Genomic DNA, 25,648 nt, shown 5'->3' with positions numbered 1-25,648 from the left:
CTGAGCCATTATGGGAAAACATGAGGTGGTCCTTGGAGCTGTCTCATAGAAAACTGGGCCAGGAGTCAGTTGATCAAGATCTTAATTTAGGCTTTTCCTCTGCTCTTCTTTGTATTCATATGGATAATTTTCTTTCTATTCTTTTCTTTACCTCCTGAATCATGTCTGCTTTCGTAGTCTCTGATCTGCTCTGATTTATTTTCTTGAGCTGCTGGATGCAGCCAGCTGGCCAGGATATGCAGGTTTTCAAGTGGTACCAAGGTGATATCACTGACTAAATAAGAATAACTTAAAAGTTCAATGCCCAAATCATACTGAAAAAAAAAAAAAAAAAAATCCCCCAAAACCCTGCCAGACAAACCCTGTCATATTCTAATTTTCAAAATATCATGTCCCTGGTGAAGATTTTATGAGACTTATTTATGTCATATTTGAGAGGGGAGATTTATTATAATTAGGTAAGAGAAATACTATTTCAGTATTTCTGCAGACTTGGAAACTGGTGAAAGTTAATTATGGCAGGTCCCAGCCTTAAGGAGGACTTGAATTTAAAAACATTCAGAAAGGTGCCTCATTAGTTTTGTTTAATCTGGGCACTGTATTGCATTGAAATTGTGTTTTCTTAGTGACCTTTTTATTTAATTGCAAAATAGGTTTCAAATGAGGAGATAGCTTCTGAATTTTGATTGTAATGCCAACCTCTGTTTGAAATAATTGCAAATTGAGAAAGAATGGGTTGTCTGTTTTGAACCACAAACAATAGAGAGGAAAAGCAGTAATAATGTATTCAGTATTCATTGCTGACCCCAAAACTTTATACAATCCGTAAATATTATGGTCAAGACCATTTTTACAGTGTATTAAGTAAATCAAAGTCTCCTAGGAGAGGAGTCAGAGGGGAAATGGACATAAGGCAGAACATACAGGTCATGATGGCTGAAAACAAAGTGTTCAGGACCATTCAAAGCAGTTCTTTTCTTATTTTATATGTGCAGTGATGCTCCTTGCAATCCACAGTGTCATTCCCCTGGGAGCTGGGAGGTGAGGGAGAGGGTGGATAGAGTCACAGAGAGAGCCCATGTAAAAATTTGTGCAAACAAAGCTCTTGCTGAAGTGCTTACCTGGCCTGCAAAGCCCTTACAATCTTTCTCCATGACCTTCTAGTATTATTTTTTTGCCTGAAATCTTACCATCCAGCACACATTGCCTGGTATTTTTGCCTCTAGGCTCAAGCCATGTGAGGAATGGAGTATCCTGACTGAGGATTCAAATCCTGTCTCTTTAGGGAGGAAGATTGAGTGCTAAACTGCTGTCCCTCCACAGGAGCTTTAATGGATCTGTGAATTTCCATGTTCCAGAGTACCAGGCTTCATGGGATTCCAGATTCATCTGTTACAAAAAGCAAATGACCCTGATTTGAACTTCTGCCAAACCTTCCCCTTTTTACTCAAAAGCCTTTATTCCAGCCAACTGAGCAACAGTTCAATCCAACCCCTTCTCCCTCAACCAGCGCTTCAGCCTCTGAAAACTCTAATGTATCTCATTAGATACAAGTTCCATATCTCAAACCAAGTCTGGCTACTCTTGGCATTTCTGGCAGAAGGAATTCTGCCAGAATTCTTCTGGATTGGTGTGTGAAGGGTTGCCCAAGTTTTGCTGCTGCTGAAGAAGGGGTGCCCCAAGAGCTGCATTGTGAGCAAAGATTTCACAGCAAAGATGGGGAGTTTCCAGAGCCAGATGGCAAAGATTGCCCATCTCTGCATGGGAGACAAAGTAATGGAGGCATTCCTGTTAACTCCCTCAGATATAAAGATTTAATAGAAGAAATAGTGCTTTTTCTCAGACTGCTCTCCCATCTTATTGTGGGCATTGGCTTTGCTCCTATTCTCATTTAGGGGTGTTTTTTAATGGTTTTTATGGTCCCCAAAAATCTTATATTCTGGCTCTTCACCTGCTGCTGTTGGTTTAATCTTCCTTTATGTGAGTCAGGAAAGGGGCTACCCTTTAATTGAGCAATGTTCCCATTTCCTTCACAGTTTCCCCCAAAGTATACTGGGACATGAACATCTCCTGTCCCAAATGAGTATCTGGGTCTTTCCTCCCCTTTTTCCTTTGAGAATCCTAACACTAGGCACTTCAATCAATCCCTTTTCAATCAGCACCAAACCCCATCAATTCTATCAAAAATGGCTTCTGCATGAAGACATTACAGTGACAGGGTGCCTTAGACATTTATTTTATAATGTCTTGCAAAATCTCTGATAACTGGAAAATGGAGAATCTCTGACTCCATTGTGAAGCTGCATAAATTCAGAACTTAATGAATTGTAATTAGCAGCATCATAATTGGATCCATATGCTAGTAAACCATTTAGGAAGAAATACAGTTGTTTGTCATCCTGCACAGCACTGACAAATTAGGATTCAAACCATACAAGCCTCTGTCTTTCACAGATCTCTTATACAATGTGTTTGTCAAGAATGTACTCAAATGAAATTATGTACAAAGCAGGATACATGGAACAATCCTCTCTTGTTTCCATGTTGTCTCTTTGTATGTGAGGGAATCGAGGATGTGCATTCCTGGCTCTGTGTTGCAGGAGGTTCCAACCATCTTGAGGCTTGGATAAAGGAGTGTTCAGGCTATAGGTTACCTTCTATATTTCAGTACATCCTGCACTTGGAAAATAACTACTTCCCAGGGAGAGAAGTATTGTTTAATAGATCTGGTTGTCATGCCTGAAGGTGCTGCATAAATGACAAAAAGACATATGTTTGTATAATCTTCATTACTTTTAACACGGCTCAATATAATTTCACAAAATGTTTCATTTATTTTTATTTCAAAGATTGTGACAGTTAGGATTTGAAGTACAAGTTGCCATCTGCTATCAATTTATGATCTCTCCCTAGTGCAATTGTGGAAAAAAAAAAAAAAAAAAGAAGAGGGAAAAAAAGAGAATTATTTGGAGTAAAAAGCATTGAAAAACAAGTAGAGTGGAGTAATAGCACATCTGTTTTCATAAGAAATCATGGAACCTGGACTTTTTTCAGTGTGGTATTTTACTACCACATGGCTTTAATCCTACATCTGGGCCTGTTGTTTTATGAAATATTTCCCACAGATGATGTCAATTATAATTTTTGTCCCGCTCGTCAATTTACGGACTTTTGGAATAAGACAAAATGAAACAACCAGAAAAAGAACAACTTATGTGGTCTACTCTCTGACAAAATTATAGCTGTGTGATACACTTCTAAAATCAATAACTCTGTTAATGATTAGCAGAAAACATTGCTTAGTTTATGAGCAGAGATGTGGCCCACACTCACCAGATGTTTGGCTCTGAGTCGCATTCTTGTTTGCTGTGTATTTACCAGCAGATGTTCAGCAGTTTATTTAATACCTCTTGTATGAGCCAGTAGTAGGTCTAAGTCTGTGTGACATTTATAAGCCATCTGCCAGCAATACAGGTGGAATGCTTTTATGATTTCTCTCTTTTTTCCAGTGATGATCTATCAGTGAAACTGTAGATAAGTCTTTATGGATTTATATAGCTATTAGGAAATAGAATCCTTATCTTTGTGGGAAGACCCTAAAATGCATTCCTCAGCAGATGCCTTTTCAGTTAGTCTTTAATTATTATTTTTATACTTAACCTGCAGTATTATATGAATGATCTGATGAAAATTTCCTCCCCAGAGATATTTGAGCTCTTTTTAAATTAAGCCCCTCATTCAGGTATGAATGTTTTGAAGGCTTATGCTCATTGGAGCTGGATTCTTTTTTTAATTGGCCTTTGAAAACAAAGGAAAGATCCAGCTTGTGTTCCCAGCTTTCCCAGAGGTGAGGAGTATTTGAGTTTAGAGTTTGCAATGACCTAGACTCAAATTGTTTCAATGCAAGGGCATGCACAAATTCCAGTGCTGGTTTTAGTTGGAAATGCTCATGGGGTCTGATCCAAATCCTATTGAAGTGAAAGACTCTTGCTGACCTCAGTGGGCTTTGGATCAGGTCCATGGAAAAATGTTTCTATGAAAAGAATGCATTTACTGTGGCCCTGATTCAGCAAGGTATTTGAGCATGCACTCAAAGTTTCTGCATGTGCATGGTCCTGTTGGCACACACGTGGTTATTGTTACCAAAGGTTTGCACTGCTCCTTGAATGTCCATCAAGAACCTTCATTGTGTCCAACTTGAGTTAAGATTCTTTTCCCTGGTAGGAGTAAGGGTCAAGTGGTTTAGTCCCCAAGCTCTGCAGAGCTTTGGAAATCTGCTCTCTGTAAGGGAAATCCATGCAAAATCTTGTATTCCTGGCTTGAGGTTGTCCTGACTGCTTCTCCAGAAGCCTAGCTGGAGTGGTTAATAGGATATTTTCTTGCTTTTAAGCGCATATTGGACCAGACTGTACTTCAAGAAGTCCCCTGGGAGAGATGATCAAGGAAGTATAGCTGGGCAACTGCAGATACATAAGATAACCAAGGCTAAAACCACCAATAAACTGCATAATCCTACCACAAATTATATCAGCACATGAATTTAATTTCTAGATTGTTCATTAATGTAATTTGGATATATACATGCTCTTCCTGGGTGTTTGCCACAGTATCTAAACTGGTACATAAGGAACCACTTTGGTAGTGAGTTACAAAAATGTTTTATTGCTTTATTAGAGGAAGAAATATCAGAAGTAGAGGAGTAATATGGGCAACAGGCAGAAATAGAGTAGCCATTCCAAAGCATATGGTAATTGGAACAGTCAATGAAGTTGCCTCTGGCTGGTGCATATTCTGGCTGTGGGCAGTGTTGCAGTGTTGTCTGGACTTGGTTCCTTTTGTTGTCCTCACACCCTTTGTGCCATCCCTGCTCAACCCTAAATCAGTCTGGTTGGAAATTCAAGTATTCCTTTTCAATAAGTAATCTGAGGTTAGTAGAAACCAAATGCTGGAGGTGGAAAGAATGTGATCTGTGAAAATAATGCTGAGCTATTTCCTTGCTTGTTCTAGTTGAAAGTGTCAGTCAATTCATTTCCACTGTAGTGAATATACAAACTTTGAGAAGCTTCCAACCTCTGGTCTTAGTTCACTTCTGTGCCAAGTGTGACCTCTGGATGTATATAAGGGTTTATACTAGCAGTGCTTTTGTCTCTCTGTGCTGCACTAAGATTTGCAAGAGAGAGTGCTTTGTTGATATTTAGAATTAGATCTAATGGCTGGTCAAAGTCAGGCAGCTTCAGCCTGGGGTGAAGGTGAAATTTCATAACAGTGATGTAACTCAACCCTGGAATAACTTAAGAAAAGAATAAAGAAGAATTAAAAATTGTTTTATCAGCACTTAAGGTTCTCAGAGTGAGATTGAGGACTTGATCCAGTTTCTTGCAGACAGAAAATCCCCAAGGTGCTTAAAAACCAAGGTCTGAAAGAGATATGACTGAGGCTACTCTGAAACAGCAGTGCAGGTACTCGTGTCCTTCCAGAGGAGCCAGCAGGTGAGATCCCACCCATCTCCCTTGCCCAGCACCCTAAATACCGTGCAACAAAAGCAAGCTCAATGTGTCTGCCTGAAGGATACTGGTGCTGTAATCTGGCTACAGAGAAAAACTATTTGGTGGTATCCACTCCCTTCTTGGGGAGAACACGAAGGTCCCTACTGCTTTCAGTGCATTCTCAACCCTTTTTAAATGGAATGCTGTAACCAAATCTCATGTTTCAGGGTTTCAGCATGCAGGATTTATTGTTTGCTTTCTTCTGAGGCACCAGATCTTTCCCAACTGGAGACATGACACTGGAGGTAGGCTAGTGGTTGGATGTGGTACTTGAAATCCTCTTTTTGCAGAGGACTGGCTGGTCCAACTGATTTGATTAGCAGGTTTGGGAAGAAATTTTGTTCTGCATTGCTTGGTTAGGCCCAGAACCACAACAAGGCCTCTGCATTGGGAAGGCAAAGCAGAGAAAGCCCCGTGATGTGGCAGCTTGAAGGAAAAGCGGCTGAGCCTGTGGACAAAAGGTCTCAGTGGTAGACAGGATTTCAAGGAGAGATGCTCAAAGCCATCCCAGCTGTGAGTTTAGTAAGGTGTCTGTCAGCCCTCTCCCTTCTCTGTCCCTAGGAAGGGAGCAAAGTTGGGCTTTACTTGGAGTCCAAGGAATGGTTTTGTCAGACTAAAATTAATGACTCACAGAGGGCATTTCCCTCAGAGAGCTTTGCAGCCCTTGGATGCCCAAGGTTGTGCTGTCTGGTTTTCCTGCCGCTCCATAAATGCTTGTTCTTCTTCCTTCTCAGGGGATCACACCTCTTGGAGCATGCCAGGCAGTGGTGTGAAGAAGCAAGAGTCTCATCAAAGATATAACTTCATCTTTTACATACAAAATCAACCCTGGCATGCTTTGAGTTTTGCTGGCAACTTCGTGTGCCACAAAGAAAAGCCAGGCTGGTGCTTCCTTAACTCAAAAAGCCCTTTAGTCTTCAGATATTACTGCTTCTCAAAGATACGCACTCAGTGCCTTGTGAGAGGCTTCTTACCAGCCCAGATTGTTGTAAAAGCCTGCAGGATTGGGGTGTTCATTTCAAAATCCCACAGAAATGGAATGCCTGGGTCTTCTAGAAAGCCTTGGAAGTCTGGCTGCTATAGCTAACTGCACTCAGGCTGTATGGGAATCTGGAATAACACTCAACAGCAGGATCTGTTCAACCAGCTGAAACAAAATAGCTGTCCTGAAACTGCCTGTTGACAGAAATCACAGGTTTTCAAGTAAGCTTACCTTGAAAAAGGGCTTGCTTTCCAGGGAAACCTTTTTCTTGAAACCTTTCTTTAAAACCAAAATGTTTCCATCTGTATACTATGAAAGGGTAGTGTGGGAATTTTCTGTTATTTTTCAGTATCAGATCCCCATTCATTTCTCTAGTGTGTGTCCCATCAGGAATTAGGAAATACAACTTCAGTGATGCAGCAGCTTTCATCTGGAAAAAGGGAAATCAGCTGTATCATGGGGCATAAAGGGAAATGAGAGTATGAGATGTGGAATTCCATCTCCCAGGACACCATGCAGTAGCATTTCCTAATGGAAATAATTTAGGTTTTGGTTGAAATATTTTGGTATTTGAGTTTCAGCCAAAAAATTGAAATTTTTCCTTTGAAAAATTGAGATGAAAACTATTATGTATTTCCACTGAAGTTTTGCCCAGGAAAAATTAAGCACTTTCCAAGCAGCTCTACAGAAGATCACATTTTTTGACCATTTAAGCATCTGTTAGAGTATTAAGATAGATGCTAAAGGCAAGAAAAATAATTGAAAAGGCAGTCCATCAAAAAACGAGAGCCAATTTTTTTTTTATTTTTTTTTTTTAGAGCAGCTGTGGCAGCAAATTGTGTGAATAAATGTGCCTCTTAAGGATGAAATTGTACAGGAGAAGTTATGAATGCTTGTCTGCTTTTTCCATTCTGTATATGCTACTGTTTGTCCTTGGTCTATGTCAAGGTACATGCAACACTTCAGAGAAACCTGGGATTGGAAAATGTTTATGGGAATGTGGGCTGTCTTCTGGAGTACTTCCTCCATCCCTCTTCCCATTGCCAGCTACAGAAAAGAGGCGCTCAGGGGATTAAACTCTGACAGCACACTTGCAATTTTTACTTTATCAGGAGATGTATCTGGCTGTTTAGAATATCAACAGATTGGCATGGCTGTTGCTTTTCTCTGGGTGCTTTGTAGCTTTGAGTGCCAGTCAAATACCTGTTAGAATAGGTGAGTGGAATAAAGCCTAAATACCAATATCCCTCCCTGCTTTGTTATTTGAGTTAATTACTACCAGAAAAGAGAGTGAGTGACCCACCCAGGACTTACACAGGGTACAGAAATTACACAGGGATCCCCCCCAATGTAATTTGAGTTGCTCAGTGATTGCCCCTGCTCTCTGCTCAGGTGAGAACCAAGCCAGCACTGCCTGTGTGTGTCACTGCTCTGATGGACCACTTGGCTGTGCTTCACACAGCAGCAGCTCACACTCTCCAGGAGCAGAGCTGCAGCTGTGGCAAGACTAGAAGGTGCAGGAAAAGGTGACCCATAGAGGATTCCTTGAGGAAAGATTTACAAAGGGCTCATCTTTGTTGGATATTTCAGTGGAATTACAGTCATATAACTTGTGCAGATGCAAGTCCTTCTGTGGATGGCTTCATTCCAGAATAAGACTCTACTGAAGGCATAGCCCCAGCATACAAGAAAACCCACTAATTTTTTAAAGCTTTAATGATCTATTGTGGCCATGCTATTGATAACTATGGTCTTTGTAATTCCTGTCACAAGGTCAAAGCCATCCTTAAGGCATCCTGGCCACAAAGCCTGTTGTAATAATTTCTGAACATGGTTGTTGTTATGGGTTTTTACCTGACATACCAACAGCAGTTTATCCTGAGTAAACTGCTACTTAAGAAAAAGAAATGGTGTCCATCCATGTGTGCAAAGGCACAAATGTGGTCTGGACACACCCTGTACTGTGGCATCTACCCCTTACTAAGAGATCAAATCTTTTTTTTACATGGCAGAAGGACTCTTGCCTTTGGTTTTAAATATTTCCTTTATGTAGTATAGAAACATCACCAGGTAAGTAGAAAAGCTCTGAGATTCCACTAAAGGGTTAAAATAGTGATACGTGTGCTCTACAGCCATATTAAATCACCAGTTCGGTCCCAAACTCAAATCAGATAATTTACAATGATTTACCCTTTAAAGGAGGGTGTTTGATTTCCTCTAAAGTTTTCTGTCTGCTTCACCAAACATCTTGCATGATCTCTTTATTTAACTCCTCCAAGTGGCTGAGAGGTATATCCTAACAACCTGTGCTGTAGATCTGCTGCAGGAATTCAGCAGATATTATAAATAGTATTACAGTATTTGTGGGTTGTAAATTCATTTCCTGCCTAGACTTCAAATCACAGAATGGTTTGGGCTAGAGCAGACAGTAGAGTAACTGGCCTGCTGTGGGCAGGGAGAGCTTTTCACTAGACCAGGTTGCCCAAAGCCCCATCCAACCTGGCCTTGAGCACTGCCAGGGATGGGGTATCCACGTTTTATCTGGGTAACCTTTTCCAGTGCCTCACCACCTTCACAGTAAAGAAGTTCTTCCTGTTACATAATCTAACTCTGCCCTACGTCAGTTTGAATCCATCCCCCCTTGTCATGTCATTCCAGCTCTTGTGAAAAAATCCCTCTTCAGCTCTCTTGTAGCCCCCTTTGGGTGCCTCCCCAGAACTTCTTCTCTGGGCTGAACAACCCCAACTCTCTCAGCCTGTCCTTACAGAAGAGGGACACTGTATTTTTTGATTGTTTTGTGCTTTTTTTTCTTAGAAATGTGACTTGCTGGGCACAACTAATTGCAGTTGGTGGTAGAGTTCTTGCAAAGGAGAAAGGTCCTGGAGATAATCAGAGTAACAGCAGCAGACCTATCCTCTGATCATTTAGAAATGGCACTGAACATGGGAGTGTTTGTAAGCCCTGCATTTGAGCACCATTTCCAACACAGCTTCTCCATCAGTGCCGTGCCTTCAAAGCCTGAAACACATGAAAGTCACTGATGGTGATATGTGATATTGCAAGTGAACTTCTGCTACTCTGAGTGACTCAGTGCCACAGAGCAGGGAGTTTTTATTGAAAAAGCTTTACTACTAAGTGCAGGCACTGCTCCAGATGCCTCTGAGACATTATTTAGACAGAACTCATCATCCACCTCTTGGAATTAATTTGTGGATGAAAATTTAATTATAGCAATGCATTTGTAAGTTTTTGTTCTTTTCCCATTAGGACATGAGGAAAATGTAGAGGCGGCAATAACTGGATACCACAGCTTTACCTGGGTCATAGCTCCTCTGGGACACTGCTTTGTGCTTTCAAACCAGAGTGCAACACTGCTGTGTTCATATCTGCATGGAGATACACAACAGTGTCAGTGTGAGCAAGTTTTGGTGGCTTCAATGCTGTCTGTGATCTTCCTTCTGCTCTGATTGCTTTGTTTCTACTTAGTGTTGCAAAAGTGCCTTTTGCTTTTTGTCTCTTTTGGCTCCTACTCACTAATAAAGGCCAAGCTGCTTCTGATTGCCCTTGTTGCCTTCCCTGGACACTGTGCTCTTGGGAAAAGTACAGCAGATATTACAAAAGATATCAGGATGCCTTAAATCCCCCTTTGGGTAATCTTACAGTAGAATTTTGGGGGGACAAGAAGCCTCTTCATCATCACCTTTAAAGTTTAGGATTTAATAAACTGCATCTGTGGTTCTTACCATTTTTCATGCTGTTTTATCCAGTCTTCCAGCAATATGCCCTGTCTGTTTCTGAACAGACTTTCTTTTCCCCTGCTTGCTATTCCCGAATATGTTCAATGTTAATTTTCCAGTCATATGAGTTATTCCATTATATGTTATGCCAGCTAGCCTATAATTTTGATTATGTATTGATGCTTTTAGTTCCTCCTTTTCATTTCCCATACTACTTGCCTGAACATGCACACATCAGCAAATCGACCCTCCATTTCCCTTTCTGTCCCTTGTCTAACCCTGTTATCACTACCCACATTCTCTTCCTGAGGGTTAGGCTTTTTTCCAGGTCACCATGCTCTCCCTGGTTGCCCTGACATTACTTCAGCAGTCAGGCATACATACACACAACCCCAATCCAGGCAATCTCTTCTCAGAAATACTCAGTAAACTGGTTTTGTCTGATTGTTCTTTCCACCCACTGAAGAGTTGAGGAAGAAAATGGAATTGAGGAATGAGCCAGAGAGTTTAAGAAAAATTGCTGGGGTGGGTGGGAAACTCTAGTTCTTTGTTAACCAGTACTTGTGATCTGCTGGGGAGCTGCTGTGTTTAGGCTGAGTTATTGGAGTGCCATAGTGTGTGTCCCACTGCCTCTGTCAAGCAGCTCTAGGAGGTTTTATGGTCTGTCTTGCTCCAAAATTATTGCGAGTGACAAAGAAGCCCTTGAAATGGAGCATTTGCTGGAGGAGCAGCACTAATGACATGGGTGGTCTGGGGATTGCTAAAGTGACTTTGAGTCATTTTAATTTTCCCTTTTATATCTACCTGTGTGGCCCTACAGGAAGGAGAATAATGAGGGAAGCACTCATTAAATGTAGAGAGGGATCTAGTTACCCATTTTCAGGTGTGTCGACATGCGTAGATCCTGTATGGAAAAGTCAATGTATAAATGAAGGGAAATATATGTTAAATGTGAAAGTTTTGAAGTTCTGCAAGCTTTGCACCTGCCTTGCAATGTGACACATGACAGGCAAAGAGGGGAAAATTGGCTGAATTATGCCACTTAAAGCCTAAAATAGTAGTGGGAGTTTTCATACAGCAGCAATCCTTGTAGCAGGCCTGAAGGGTTTTCCAACTGCTGTGGGAATGGGGCCTTTCAAAAGCAAGGGGTTTCTATGCATTGAGTGTATGCATGACCTACCTCTGTTACTGTGGTGGAGAACTTGGGATAGCATTGCTGACAGTCCTGCACAAGCATCTTGGTGTGGGAGTGCCAGTGCCTTGCTTTGCCTGCTGCCATGTGCTCTGGGGAGCAGTGATGTGACTTGTCCAAGCTGAGGAATGCAGCTGTTTGCAGCTGTTGGGAGTTCCTCACTCAGCTGAGGCTCCAAGCTGCCCCATTCCCCACCCTCCTGCTCCCTGTCTGCCTGGGATGGATGTGGGCCTGGATTGCTCCCAATAGCCTATATGCTGCCTGACTCAACAGTCCCTCCAAAGCTGGCACTGTCACCCACATGCACTTCCTTCATGCTGGGACCTAAAAGAGAAGATATTCTTATATCTTCTATCTTTATTTTTCTAGCCATGACTGGTAACAAATGTGTAGTATCTCCCATATGATACCCATTGCAGTTCATATACCACTTTTCCCACATTTTTCACATAGTTTTCACTGCAAAAATATTAACACAGCTACATTTTATGAGTCCACCTGCACCATCTGTCCCTTTTGAAGCTCCTATTTACCTCAGTGGTGCAGGATCAGACACCTTCTGTGAAGACTGGGCTGGCTCCTGTTCTATTACATGGCTCTCTCTGCATGGAAATGCAGTAGCAGGTAACACAATAAGCAAACACATGGTAGGAAAATTGTCCAATGCACAAAAGAGATCCTGGATGACATTAAACAAATGGCCCAAAGTAGCTCTAGAAATGGTTTCATGCATCTCAGGCTGTTAGCTAGTTTATGTTTCCTGTCTGGAATGAAGAGAGAGACAGGGCAAAAGAGTCAGGCCTTGTTTATGCTCATGTGTTTATTGTATCAGAGACATTTAAGTAGGAGGATATGACAGGTTTTCAAGGGGACAAGGTATGACTCAAATCCAGGTGCAGCTTATTTTCCATGAAATGCATCACTTGCCTATTAGACATGGACTTACCATGGGCCAAAACAAATCTTGGCAAACTTGGCATTCTGCTTACCATAAATGAATGGCATCCCAGCTTGTTATTGTTATTGTACAAATATAGCAGGTGTTGCTGATTTCTGCTTGATAACCTGCTGTTTAAGGGGAATTTATTTAACTTTTACGTACAGATAAGTGGGCTGCTAAACCAAATTCATCCCAGGTGTAGCTGCAACCATTTTTTTTTTGTTCCTAACCTAGATTCTTATCCTAAATCTTAGTTATTAGATGGACAGATGATACTGTGTTTTTCCTAAAATAATGGGTTTTGAGGTGTGTTTGCTTCAAGGAGTTAAGCATTTTTTCTTTTTTCTTTCTTTTTCCCCCCCTTTTGATGCCTCCTATTCATGCATCTGTCAGAATTTCACATTCTTTGAAAAATAGGCACAGGTTGTGGACATGCCAGGAATTTAGGACACAAATGGGATTTCTGCCTGGAAATGCTTCTGTACTGTCTAAGGTAAAAGAAATCTTATTGGAGGAACTTCAAGGACTTTATTTGGATCATAAATATGTTTTGTAAATCAGTGTCCATTGGGAAATTAGATTAATGTGGGTTGCTTTAAGAAGCACCTAAGCTAAGATAATATAAAACCTAAGCTAATGAAGCTGTCTGTAGACCTCACTGGTTTCTAAATTTTTTGGTGGATGATGGGGAAATGAAACAAACACAGATACTGGTAATTAAATCCAAGGAAATGGTATTTCTAGGTAGCCTGTCAGCATTGGGTGCTGCGAGCGACAGAGCAGATAAGATCTTCTACACTGTTTAGAGCTATTTGAACACTCCCAACATTTTTGCATGTTTCCAAAGAGAGAACTACCACAGACCTGAGGTTACGGGTGTCTGTGCTGGGTTTGATGGGAGGGAGCAGATTCATGCAGCCACCCCATGGCACTGAATCATTATTTCCAGAAATGTTGCCTCCTGAGTTAGTCAGTAATTTGGGGGTATCCACAAGTCCATGCCTGTAGGTGGGTATATAAGTACCCACTCATAACCAGTGTAAATAGAACTTCTGCCTGAGCTACTGTGCAGTGACCCTTAAGAGTTAATGTTGCCTCAGTGGGCCTTTGGGTATGCTAAAAACTGCTCCCCAATTACTCTGTGGATGGGGACAGCTTGCCTAATTTGTCCTTTTATAATCTGGATTCTGGTAATGGTTTTACAATAATTTCAAGCTCCATCTCTGACATGATTCATCAAATCAGAGTGCGGTAGAGCCCCACTTTGTGTTCCTGGCTTTTATATCTCTTGGTTTGGTTCTGACTGATCATTGGTCTTTCCCATAAAATAGTTTTGGAAGGATTTTTTCCCCCAGAAAAAGATGAAAGTGGAAGGGACATGTCTCTCAGTGAAGCTTTGTGAATGAAGATATGCCGCTTCTGCTGGCTGCTAAATCAGTTTGATTGTTGTATGGGTTTTAAACTATGTACAGCAAAAGGGAGATTTGATTTATTTGTTTTTAAGGGTTATTTGTTGCTGTAGACTCCAGCTAGTATGGTGGCCTCTCATGCTTGATGCTACCTGTCTGAAATTGAGACTGGTTTCTGGAGTCGAGCTTCACCAACAGCAGCCAAGAGAGATTCTGTTGAAAAGTACTGTAAGCCTCAGTTTATAAATACAAAGAAGTCTTAGAACACAGATCAGGTGGCCAGTAGGTGACACAGTGAAACTGGCAGAAGCAGGAACAATCTGATTTTAGAAATTAGAGAAAAGTCAGCCATTCACCTTAAGCATGAAACCTATGACTTTATGCTCTGAGTCAGTATTTAGCACTTATTGATACAGCATTATTCCTCTGAACTTCTAATAGGCCAACGATAAATAGGAGGCCAGCAAGAGCCTTGAGGCAAATATATCCAATGATGCTGGATATGCAAACTTAAAGTCAGTCAATGAAGCAGAAAACTTTAATTTATTTATTTAAATGTATTGGTTTGGTGGTGTTTCTTGAGGGTTTTGCATGTGTTTCTTATTTATTTTCTTTTATCCCCAAGCAGCCCACAGCATACCTTATCCTAAGGCCTTGGTTTCATTCAGGGTTTTGTTTCATTGTGCTGTGTTTCCTGGTGAGTGCCTCCTGTACTATCAGTGATATCCTATGGGTTCTCTTCAGGGGAATGATGTTTGGTTTTGGATTCCATTGTGTGCCAAGTGACTAACCAGGACTTTAAAACTTGTCTCTAGTCTCTAATTTATTCCACTGCATTCCTAGTATAATTTAATCCCCTTAGGACAGCGAAGAGTGAAGGAAAAAGTGTTTGGATGGTGGCTCTGTTCCCTTAGCTCGTTCTTGGTGTGTGTGCCCTTTCAGAGCAGAAATTCAAACTCTGTAATTGGACTGGGAGATGTTTGTGTTCCTTTAGGGATCTTAAGCTGCTCCCAGATGTGAGCTTCCCACCCAGAGGCAGCTCTGGGGGTGACATTTGTAGGTTTTCAGAAGAGTTGCTTGCAGGCCCAGGCACCCAACAAACTCAGCTTGAATTGAAGCATAACCAAGTGGGTTGGGTGTCACTTTGAAACAGTCTGGACAATTCAGTTCTGGCAAAGCTCTTCTCCTGTGTGACTGATTTGTCTGTTTTCCCCTACTTTCCTTGCCAATTTATAATGGCTTCACAAATATCTTTCTTTTGTTGCTCCCTACTGTGAAGTCAATTAAATTTGTCTTAATTCTTTTCCTTTCTCCTGGCCAGCTTTTTTCCCTGCATTTCCTTTCATTGGTGATATCCCCACCCCCTTATCTAAAGACTGAGCTATCGAGGCTGCTCTCAGATGCGGTGCTGGCTTGGTAAATGCAGGTGTATAAACGAAAGCCATCTCTCTCTTCACTGGGTTATTCTTTGAGGTCTACAACCCCCTTGGAGACAGCTGTTGTCTTCTGTGCCTTTAATCCAGTTGCTTCTTGCTCTGGTAACTGTCTTTGTCAGGCAGGACTCTGGGTTTTTTTACATGAACTCAGTGTTCGTATTGCAAAATATGTTTCCATGAGACAGACTGTGCAGATGGCAAAGAATAGCTGAGTCCAGCTGGGAGGAAACCCATTTGTTGCCATTTCATCATCAGTCCCCATTGTGTTGCCATCAGACAACCCCATTCATCAAGACAAGTTCCAAAGTGCTGGTGTTTACTAGGGACATCACACAAATCCCATCTCTGGAGATGTAAGTCCTCCCTCTGTGGTTTCTAGCATTGTTCTTTATTTCTGTTTACAAGGGTGTCTAGAAAGACTGCTTGAGGTCAGCAGCCAGTTTGCAGGTGATGTTTGATCCCTGAATGCATTGCTGGGAACAGGGGAAGAACCTGGGACCTTTTCCTGACAGCCTGTTCAGCATAAGTGGGAATAGGGGTTTTTTAGTTACTGACATGAAATAGAATGTGAGCTTGTAAGTGCCATCCTCTATGTGTTACCCATCACAACTACCAAATACCTCGTGCTGAGAGGAGTTGGTCTCCATGGCTCCTGTAACCTTTGTAAAAACCTGTGGGAAAAGAGGAGATGTCTTTGTGCTTATCAGGGTGACAGCATAGCTGGGACTGGACCTAAGTCCTTCTCTTCAGTGTTCTGTCCACTCCTTAAAGATTTCTTCTGAGGCTGTTTTTACTTACCAATGACATGATCTCTCCAGAAGACTGCATGCTCTGAAGGCCAGGAGGAACTTCTATGGTCATGCAGACAACCTGCAAAGCCCAGAGAATAGGAGTGGATCCTGGAGCAGGTGGCTGAGTGGAGACCCAATGATTAGTGCCAAGTGTGAGCTCAGGAGGGCTGGTGGGTACTGCAGTGTCTGTCCCATCACCCTGAGGAGCTGGCCCTGCAGCCACGGGCAGGGCTTGACACCAGGTTGTGAACAGAAGTGGTTTTGGTGACACCAGGTGTTTTTGCTCTTGCAAGCTTTGCTTGTCTTGATTTGAGGCTTTTTCAGACAGCTTTGCACCATTTCTGGGGTAGCAATCAGAAGTTGCCTGGTGTGGAGGGGCTTAAAAAGGCTGAGAACTGGTTGAAAAACAATTTACTATGGTGGCAACAGTGGACATAGAAGCAAGATAGGGGCATTAAAAAAACAGGTAAGAAATTTGAAGGTTTTCAGTTTTGGGTGACCTGAAGAATGCAGGTAGAAGAGACAGGCTGGATAGTTCATGCACAAAGCCAGAATGTGCTGAGCTGAGAGGGTTTGTCTGGACATTGTAGCAAAGACTGGTGAAAGATGGAGGGTTATTTGGGACCACTGCTGTGGGGACTCTTGTCTGGGAGGCACTGAATTAAGGGATTTCTGGCCAGGGCGTTTAGTGGGGGAATGTTCCTAACAGTGAGCAAGCGGATGCTGTTAATCAGAACAATATGGAGCAGGCAAAATGCCCTTCAAACAGGGGGGATGGGGAGGGGGCATTTTTCCTTTCCTTCCCCCCTCTCCTTGCCTTCCTCAGCATGGGTATCATGTGCTATAGGGGGACTTGGTGCTTTGCAATCAGTGAGGGATAGGTTGCATTAATTAGGAAACCTGCAAAGGAATGTTCTGCATCCCCCAGAAATCACAGAAAGGGTTAGTGCTCCACCAGGAAGCTGACAGCACTGCAGTGGACCTCAATTAAGACTTTAAAATATGTAACAGCATTTTTATGACATCAAAGTACTGTTGCTGCACAAGGCAATGTTTACGAAAAGCTCCCTGCTCTTCACCCTACAATCATGATGTACATATTGGCAATAAGGAAGTCAGCAATAGCTATTTACTGCTCTCCTGCAGCTGTGGACTTATAACTTAGGTCCCTAATTAAGTAGAAGCAGGGCTAACCACGAAGCACACCACAGTGCCTTAAAATGGCTTTCATACTGCGGAAATCTGGTGTTTGGTTACTCCAGAGAGTGGGCTTTTTCCCCCTTGAAAACTATATTTGCACATTCAGAAATAATTATCTGGAGATTAAAAAAAAGAAAAGCTGTCTTGATGCACCAGGAGATCTAAAGAGCTTTTCATGGAAAACATTTAAAATAAAAAAAAGAAAAAATAATCCGTCTCTATATGGGAGATATTGACACCAGCCCCATCTTTGTCATCAAATGTGAGTGACTGTTAGCAAAGAAACTGGTCATGCTGCACAAAGGAGATCACAGCGTGTGTGTAAATCTGCATAACCTAATTGACTATCTTGGGAACGTGATCTTCAGCTGTAAAACTCTGCTTTTGACAAAACAATAAAGTTAAAAAGGAATGTCCCATCATTATGTTCCTTAAATGTCACAGGAACTGCAGTAAGTGCATCTTGGCAGAGGCAAGCCTACATCATTAGTTCCTCTCCTGGTTGCTTTTAGGTTTTTTGTTCCACATGGCCTGACTTGACAGGACAACAAATAGGCCTTTGCATCTGTACACATTTATTACTGAATTTTATCGTTGGACATCAAGGAAATTGAGTCTCATCTAAAGGTTTATGGCCGTACACATCTGTGGATTTTACTACCCTTTCTTTCAAACAAACAAACAACAGCAGCAGAAAATTATTTTTGGAAAGTACAGTTTAAGATTTAATAATCATTTGATGTTCTGAGAAGTCCTTGGCTGTTTGTCCAAATATTTGCTGAATGTTTGTTGAGAGCTTTAGTTATTGGGAGGTGGGGGTGGCTAGGGAGCTGGTGAGGGGGCAGGCGTGCTTCTGCCTTGCATGAAAAGGTAATTTTTGTGTACTCACAGCCTCCTTCTGCTACCAGCATAGCTGGATTTTGTTGGATGCTGTCTAGAGATGACTTCTCATAAGGAATAAGACCTTCATACACACAGCAGTCCTGTCTCAAACTGATAACGTGTGGAGGAATCCTGGGGGGTCAGACCAGGGCACCACACTGCCCTGTGCTGCTTTTGCTCTGCTTGCTAATAAGTGAGATTTCTATTGAGCTGGTTGGTAAAAGAGAGACTGAAATCTAAGCTAAAGCAAGGCCTGCACAGTCTGCAAGTCTTGCTCATTTAAATTTCCCCTGAAATTAGTGGGATAAAGGGTTTGTTCAAGTTTTCCTCAAAGTATTGCACAGTTCTTTCACACCTGACCATAGCTGTCACATTTAAAGAGAATAATATAAAAAATCAGAATCCTGAAGAAGATTTTGGAAGCAGCAGCTGGGTGTAAAATGAAACTGTGCATGCCTAAGATTACAAAGGGACTTAGACAATAATTTTGAGATAATTGCTGCCTGTTTTTTCTTAATGCTGTGTTTATGCACAAACTAAAAGTGACAGCTTATGTGCCAACACTCTGAAATATTTCACTGAAAATAATCTGAGGTTCATACCTCCTAGTGTGTTTCATTGGAAGAGGACTGTCCAAGATGAAAATTGAGGTCTTAAGTTAGTGGAGCTTGTATTGATGGATTACACTTTGTTCATGAATATTTTAATAGGTCACATAAGGGAAAACTGGAAGCTGATCTTTTAAATTCACTTTTTCAGCCTGGGGACTGGATGAAGGAGGATTTTTTCCTACTCTCAATCTTATACTGAGGATGTTGTTTCATAGAAACATCTTCTGTTGCTATCGAGGCAGGACAGGAATGAAGAGCCTCTGACCCAGAAGGCGGTAGTACTAAAAACTTTGATTTGTTCAAAATGCACCACTCTTTTATACAGAGCTTTGCAAGGACCAAATCCATTGGTTCTGAAGTGAAAACAACCTACAGCATTGGTGCAGAGTGCTTGACACACAGTGATAGAACTTAACTATAAAACAATGTGAAAAACAAGAGAGATAAAGAATTATTTACATTCTCTCCAGCTCTTTCCCAGGCGTCTGCCTGGCTAGAAACTCAGTTTCTTTCTTTGACTGAATCTAAGTCCCACAATCTTCAACCTACTTTATTTCAACCTGAAGTGTTTCAGGTGACGTGAAATTTTCAGATGGAGAGCCTGACTGGTACTAAGCGCCTAAAAAGATGGTGCTTGTTATTAATTGTTTCATAGTGAGGAAATAGGGCTCTCACTGACCTTACAAGTTGATTTTACTCTTTTCATTGATCTATTCACTTTGAGGGACACTTACACAAACCAGCTCGTGGAGAAAGAAATGGGATACTGGGATACTTGTTTCTTCCCTGAAGAGAGAACTCTCTTCCCTCATTGTGTGCTCATGGTGGCTCTGTTTGGAGCCCACTTGAGGACAAAAGTCATGCTGAACTGCCCAAAGTTTGTGACAGAGCCTGGGACCAGGGCCTCCATAGGGATACCCTAACTCCCTATGCTCTGGTCTGACCTGAAGCCCAGATTACCTTGCCAATGTCCTTTTGAAATGGTGGTGTCTGGAGAAAGGGAGAGCTGCATGTTGGACTAAAATAATGCAATCATCCTAGGGGAACTGAGAGCTAAACTCTTTGTTGGGCCCAGCAAGGAGCCCCAAGAGCAAGTCTTCAGGACAGAGGATGCAGCACTACCTGTGCCTTTTGTTGAGCTACCACAGCCAGCCCATTTAGCAGTTATGTGAAGGCAAAATTTAAGAAATATTGCTTGTTGGGAAGAATAAATAAATGTATGTTTTCTTTATACCACACAGTGCAAGTGAAACTGCCACTGAGTTGAAGAAAGCCTGTGGCAGTCCCTCTTCTCAGTCGTTTGCAAACCTTGGAATGAGTTCCCAATGGAATTGTTACTCCCCTCTGCAGTGGGCTACTTCTTGGCCAGCTCAAAGAAGCCCCAGAAAATATTGCACCCATATGCGCCTTTTTTTTTTTTTACATTCTCATTAAGTTTATAAAACCCACAAATTTAGACCATCTGTCCTATAAATGTTTCTAAACTATGGCAAGATGAAAAAGCTGTTCTAGCTTTTTGATATGAGCGGTCAGCAAACCAAACACAAAACCAGAGCAAAGCAAATATTTTCTTGTCATACATGCTTCCCAACCGTGACGGATGAACTGTTATTTTTGATGTGTGTTTGGATCCAAATTTTGGAGAGAAATGCCTCCTAGATATGTGCACTTAGCACCAAACCAATTTGAGATGAAGAATTCTTTTTGGGGAGGGGGAAACAGAGGGAAAGTTGCACCACATGCTGCCCATGGTTCATATTAAAGAAGCTGTTTCTTCAGTTATTCATCTTCCAACTACCCTGCTGACTGCTTTAACAAAGCCATCCCAAGCATGGACTGTGTCAGACCATTCTCAGGGTAAGATGTGCATGCTTCTATTCTACCCACCTGTATCTTGGATGTTAATCCAGGATTATTTATTGCCTCCATGGGAGACTCCAAAGTGGGGTTGGAGCAGGATAATGAAGAGAAGCTGTCTGCTGTGCTTGCCTGACAGGTGGGATTAAGCCCAGGTCCTTGTTTGCAAGCAAACCCAACAGCAACCCATGCATTGTGAAAAGACTCAATAAAGCAAGTGGTAGAAAGTGGAAATCTCACTTGAAATCCCTCTTTCCTGGTGTTTCCATGGACACAGCAAATTCCCAGCCTAAACCCTTTAAGAATGAGAAGGCACTGTTTGAATTGTACATCCTGCTTTGGTATTTACAGCTAAGTGGGAAAAACTAAATCTGTTCTGTGTCCAGTAGCATTTTTAACTTCCTTTGCTATTGGCACATTACTGCTTTGATGGTCAAATCCTCACCCAGATCCTGTGTCAAGGAGATCATGCTGGAGCCACAGAGCTGCCTTAGTGGTGTGCTGAGGAGCTGTGTGTGGAGCAGTCTGAAGGGAATGCTCAGTGCACCTGGAGAGACATTAAATCATCCTGTCTTTTTTGTGGAGGAGAAGACTGATGCTTGAGCTGTGCAAACTCTGAATTGGTGCATGTGTGAGCAGCGCTGACTTCCTGGTGTCACTGATTTCCACCTGCTTGCCTCCAGGAATTTCCACAGCTGATCCAGTCCCCTGGGCCCCCTTTATCATCAATAGGAGTTATAGGCAATACTTAAACACATGTGGCTTGTTTAAATTCTCTATCTTGGAGGTAAAATGTGAGTTAGAAGTTATTGTTCTCTGCTGTAATTGTGGGAGCATTGAGATAAACAGCTTGTAGATGCCTGTATTTGGGCTGAGGAATGCACCTTTAGTGTGACTGTGTGTGAAACCTCTAGCAAAATGAAATGTGCCTTTAAAAAATATATTTAACTTCCCAGATTAGAGAGATGGAGCACCTCTCCTACAAAGAAAGGCTGAGGGAATTTTGTTTACTGAGCTGGAAATGTCAGCTTAGGAGTGACCTTATTGCAGCCTTCCAGTACCTAAATGGAGCCTACAAGAAAGATGGGAGGGGACTTTTTACAAGAGGCTGGAGTGACTGGAAAGGCAGGGAATAGAGTCAAACTGAAAGAGAGGAGGTTTAGGTTGGATATGAGGAGGAAGTTCCTTATTGTGAGGGTGGTGGCACTGGAACAGGTTGCCCCATCCCTGCAAGTGTTGGAGGCCAGGCTGCATGGGGAGCAGTGGGAGGTGTCCCTACCCATGGGTCTTTAGCGATCTTTCCAAGCCATATCATTCCAGCAGTCTATTCTCATATCCTACTTGTCACTTCCCCACTGTAGAGGCAGCTGTTTCTGTCCAAAAAGCTGTAGTGCAAATTTCCCAAGTCACAGTAAAAACAAGCTGTGCTCAGCACTGCTATTGCTGCCTCTCTCATTGTATTCAAAGTTTCTCCATATTTGCTTGCCCAGCCCAAACCTGACTCCAAAATGCACTAATTCCAAACCTTTCTTGACACATAGTTGTGGGTTTAACATCCTGACTTCAGCATCTTTGCTCCAGGAAGGCAGGGACACTTGAACTAATTCCTGTGCAGCAGAAGGTCGGTGTGTGCTGTCAGCGTTGCCTCCAGAGGAACTGCCCGTTCTACATCTCTAGGATTGGTCTCTCTCACTCCCTGCTGGGTAAGACTCTTGCAAAAACCAAACAAATGAAAAAAACCCACTGTTGTCCCAGTACAGTTCTTGGGATCAATGCAGATAGGTGAATAATGTTGTTGACCAAGGGTTTAAATTCAATTCAAATTTGCAAATGCAGCACCAGTCATTTCCTTACAGCCTCCTGCTGGTCTTTCAGCCCAGGGCAGTGTTCTACCTGACTGGATGTGCATAAAATACCACGTTTCACAGGCAAGCAGCACTATACCTCTTTATAGAATTCCATTTCTACTTTTAGAAAAACAAAATATAATTTTTCCATTCTGGGTTCAAGCCTTAGCATGTTTTTGAGTCTGCAGTTGCAGTGCTCGTTGAACAAAACCAAGTTACTGCAACGAATCACAGATTTGCTGGAATTTGTGCACTCTGTAAGGTTAGGATAAAGTGGTAAATAATCTTGGCTAAAAGTACTGGGTAGATGGAAGAGATGTTGAAAGTTCTTTTAGTGCTTTATCACTATATATTTGGAAATCTTTTGAAATGTCTAACCTAGGTTTTACCAGCTTAGAACTTTTGTCTTTTTAATTTATACAAAGCATTTTGAACACATGAAGAGAAGTTTAAGTACAGACAAATTCCTCTGGAAAAGTTAGTTTTATCAAGTGCAAAATTCAAGATTTCTGGTTTAAAGCAAAAATGGTGTGAAAACCAACACTTTAGACTGATGAGGAATGGCTTTCCTTTTCTCTTTTTTTTTTTTTTTTTTTTTTTTTCCTATTTTTTCCCCCACTTTGTCTGTAAATCCCAAAGTTTGCATTTGACACAAGCCAGGTTCTTTTTCTCCTGGACACCCAATGGAAGAGGTCACTATTTCTTCACAGCCTGAGTTATAACTGCTGCAGAAGAAATGCTGCATTCTGTAGTCTATCACAGCGGCTGTGCAGAGCATTGAGAAAGGAGGTATCCTGGACAATATGTTTCCTACAGGGTCTCCCAGATCAGAGCACAGGATTTTAGATTTACAACTTGGTGGGAATTAATAGGACTTCTGATTTCTGCAGCCTTCTGTGCATGCCTTGTAGTAATTTATAAGAACTGGAGTGGCATCATCAAGTTAAGATTTGCTCTTTAAAAGTTATACATGGAAGTCATGACAAAATGGTAAATTAATGTACCTGTATATAAGAATTTACATGCATAAATATGCTCTCACACAGGACAAAGATCAGAATTCACTACTGAATTGCCTTACTACTCTACATGGCTCAGCTGATCAGCAGCTCTTGATGAATCAGGTTAAAAAAGTAATAAATACAAGTTTTGGAACAACCTTTAAATGTAAGAGGAGGATTGAAAAGAGAAAAGTATTGTAATTAAAAATTTAAAAACTTAAAACCCACCCCAAAAACCCCACCACAAAGTAACCATTTTGCTAAAGATTTGGAGAAATCATTAACTTTGCCCCTTTTCTCCTGCCTCCCCTCAAAAATTGAAATACTAATTGTCAGTTTTCTCTTCAAAGCTTTGCAGAAGTTCAGGCCATGTCAGGCTTGCTACTGAAGTTTTTTCTGTTCATTCATTTACAAAAAAAGTTAGAAGGAAATTTTGCATTTCAGTTGTACCCAGCAATTTCCCATTACACAGCTTTTTTACTTTACAGTGATTTCAGCACAGAACAAAGCCAGTGCATGCAGCCCCTGCCCAGCTGACATGAATATCTGAGCCTGACATATAAACAGCTGGGGTTGTCTATATGAGTGAGAGTATTGCCATGTTTATTTTAGTCACATTTTTCTGGAATGGTATATCTGGATTTAAGTCCTGGCTTCACATCCAGGTGGGAAGTAATTTCAATGTTCTGTAGACCATCCTTAGGACCTGGGTGGCTTGTGGGGGCTTATCAGAGCAGGCGGGAAGGGAGGAGGAGCAGACTCTGTATTCTCCAGATTGTTATTGTTGCTCTTCTGCCGGATCGTGTGCTCCAGTGGGAAGAGTGTTTGCTACTCTGTTTCTGCTTCCTTCCTCTCTGGAGCCCTAGATGTCCTTATTCACAGTGCGCTCAGGAACTTTCGGCTGCTGAGTCTGGATTTTTCTCCCCCATTGTGCTGAAAAAGAGTAAAAAGATGTGTCTGTGTCTGTGTAAATAATTGTTTTCCACCTCTGTTGTGGGTTATGGGAAGATTTCTGCTTGAATCTTCCTATCTCTTCTTCTTTCTCCTTTGGTGAAATGCAGTAAGTGATCCAGGAGTTTGAGGTACCATCTGAAATAAAATTGAACTTACAATATTTGAATATACCTGAGTTAATCTATGTGGTTGAATTTTACAAGCAGAGATGCAATTTTTTCAGCTTTATTTGCTGTGTGTTAGAGCAGCCTTTGACTGCTTTGCAGGCAAGTCAGTAGCTCTACCACAGCCTTAGAGTACTTTATGGTGTCTGATGCCAGCTTATATCCTTATCGTGGGCAAAACTTAGCTTGAGCTGTCTACTGTCTCCAGCTGTTACAATTTTGCCCCGTGTGTGTTGGAGACTTGAGGATAGGGAGATAGAGCCCTGCACCTCATTGCTTGTGGTCTTTGGATCTTCTGAGCCATATGCTTGCACAAAATCAAACTTCTGCAGTGACATTTTTGCTCAGGTACCACAGGAGCTTGCACTCATTAATAGTTTGGTTGCTTGGATTTGTCTGTTGTGCCCTCTACCTGTAGTTTTAGGTGAGCAAACCTGAAAATAGCTCTAAGTTTAAAGGTATGCTCAAGAGCACATTATAAAAAATATTGCTGTCACTAAGGAGAAATAATACAAACCTATGTTTTATGTTTCTTTTTGAACATATTCTCTCTCAGCAACATTTCTGCCAGGAGCCTCCACATAAGCAGAGAACTTCAATTCTGTTATTGGATTTCTTTTTAGCTACTCCAATCTCCAGTGCTTAAGCATCTCTACAGTTGTCAAATACAGGAATTGATCCAAAGCTCAAAGGAATTAATAGGAAGCATTTCTGTGAACTTTAATGAATATCATGCCAGATTTGTTCTTCAGAAAGGCTGTTGTGTTTTTCTTGTCTCCCAAAAATGAAACAGGTGACTGTTGCAGGCAGTAGTGATAGCTCTCCTGGAGACCTGGGTCTTCTCGTGGAGGCACACATTCTCTGCTGGCTGATCCACCTGCCAGGTGAGAGGTGGTTCTGCCAAATTTGTTACACCTGCAATGTTGGCTTCCTGACATCTTTGACATCTTTGTGTATATAGAAAGTAGGGATTTCCCCATCACAGGTCAGAGGAGGATCACAAATTGACCCTATTTTATGTGGTTTTAAAGAGACAAAATTACTGGTGTGTGTGTTTTTCTATCAGCAGAGTAACTTTACTTATTTCATCTTGTTTATT

The 25,648-nt window shown here is 41.6% G+C and overlaps 1 long non-coding RNA gene across 1 annotated transcript in view; it reads left to right on the top strand.

The window, feature by feature from the left end:
* The window catches only part of LOC146768006 (uncharacterized), a 32,401-nt gene extending 20,973 nt beyond the window's left edge, over positions 1 to 11,428 (top strand). The window contains exon 2 of the long non-coding RNA XR_014954434.1: positions 9,796 to 11,428. This is a non-coding gene — a long non-coding RNA (uncharacterized LOC146768006). The remainder of the gene's footprint in view (positions 1 to 9,795) is intronic.
* Positions 11,429 to 25,648: the final 14,220 nt, after the last annotated feature.

This window comes from Lonchura striata, chromosome 3 (genome assembly GCF_050655825.1).
Source record: "Lonchura striata isolate lonStrDom1 chromosome 3, ASM5065582v1, whole genome shotgun sequence".
Lineage (NCBI taxonomy): Eukaryota > Metazoa > Chordata > Aves > Passeriformes > Estrildidae > Lonchura > Lonchura striata.
This window is presented reverse-complemented; position numbering and strand designations above follow the sequence as displayed.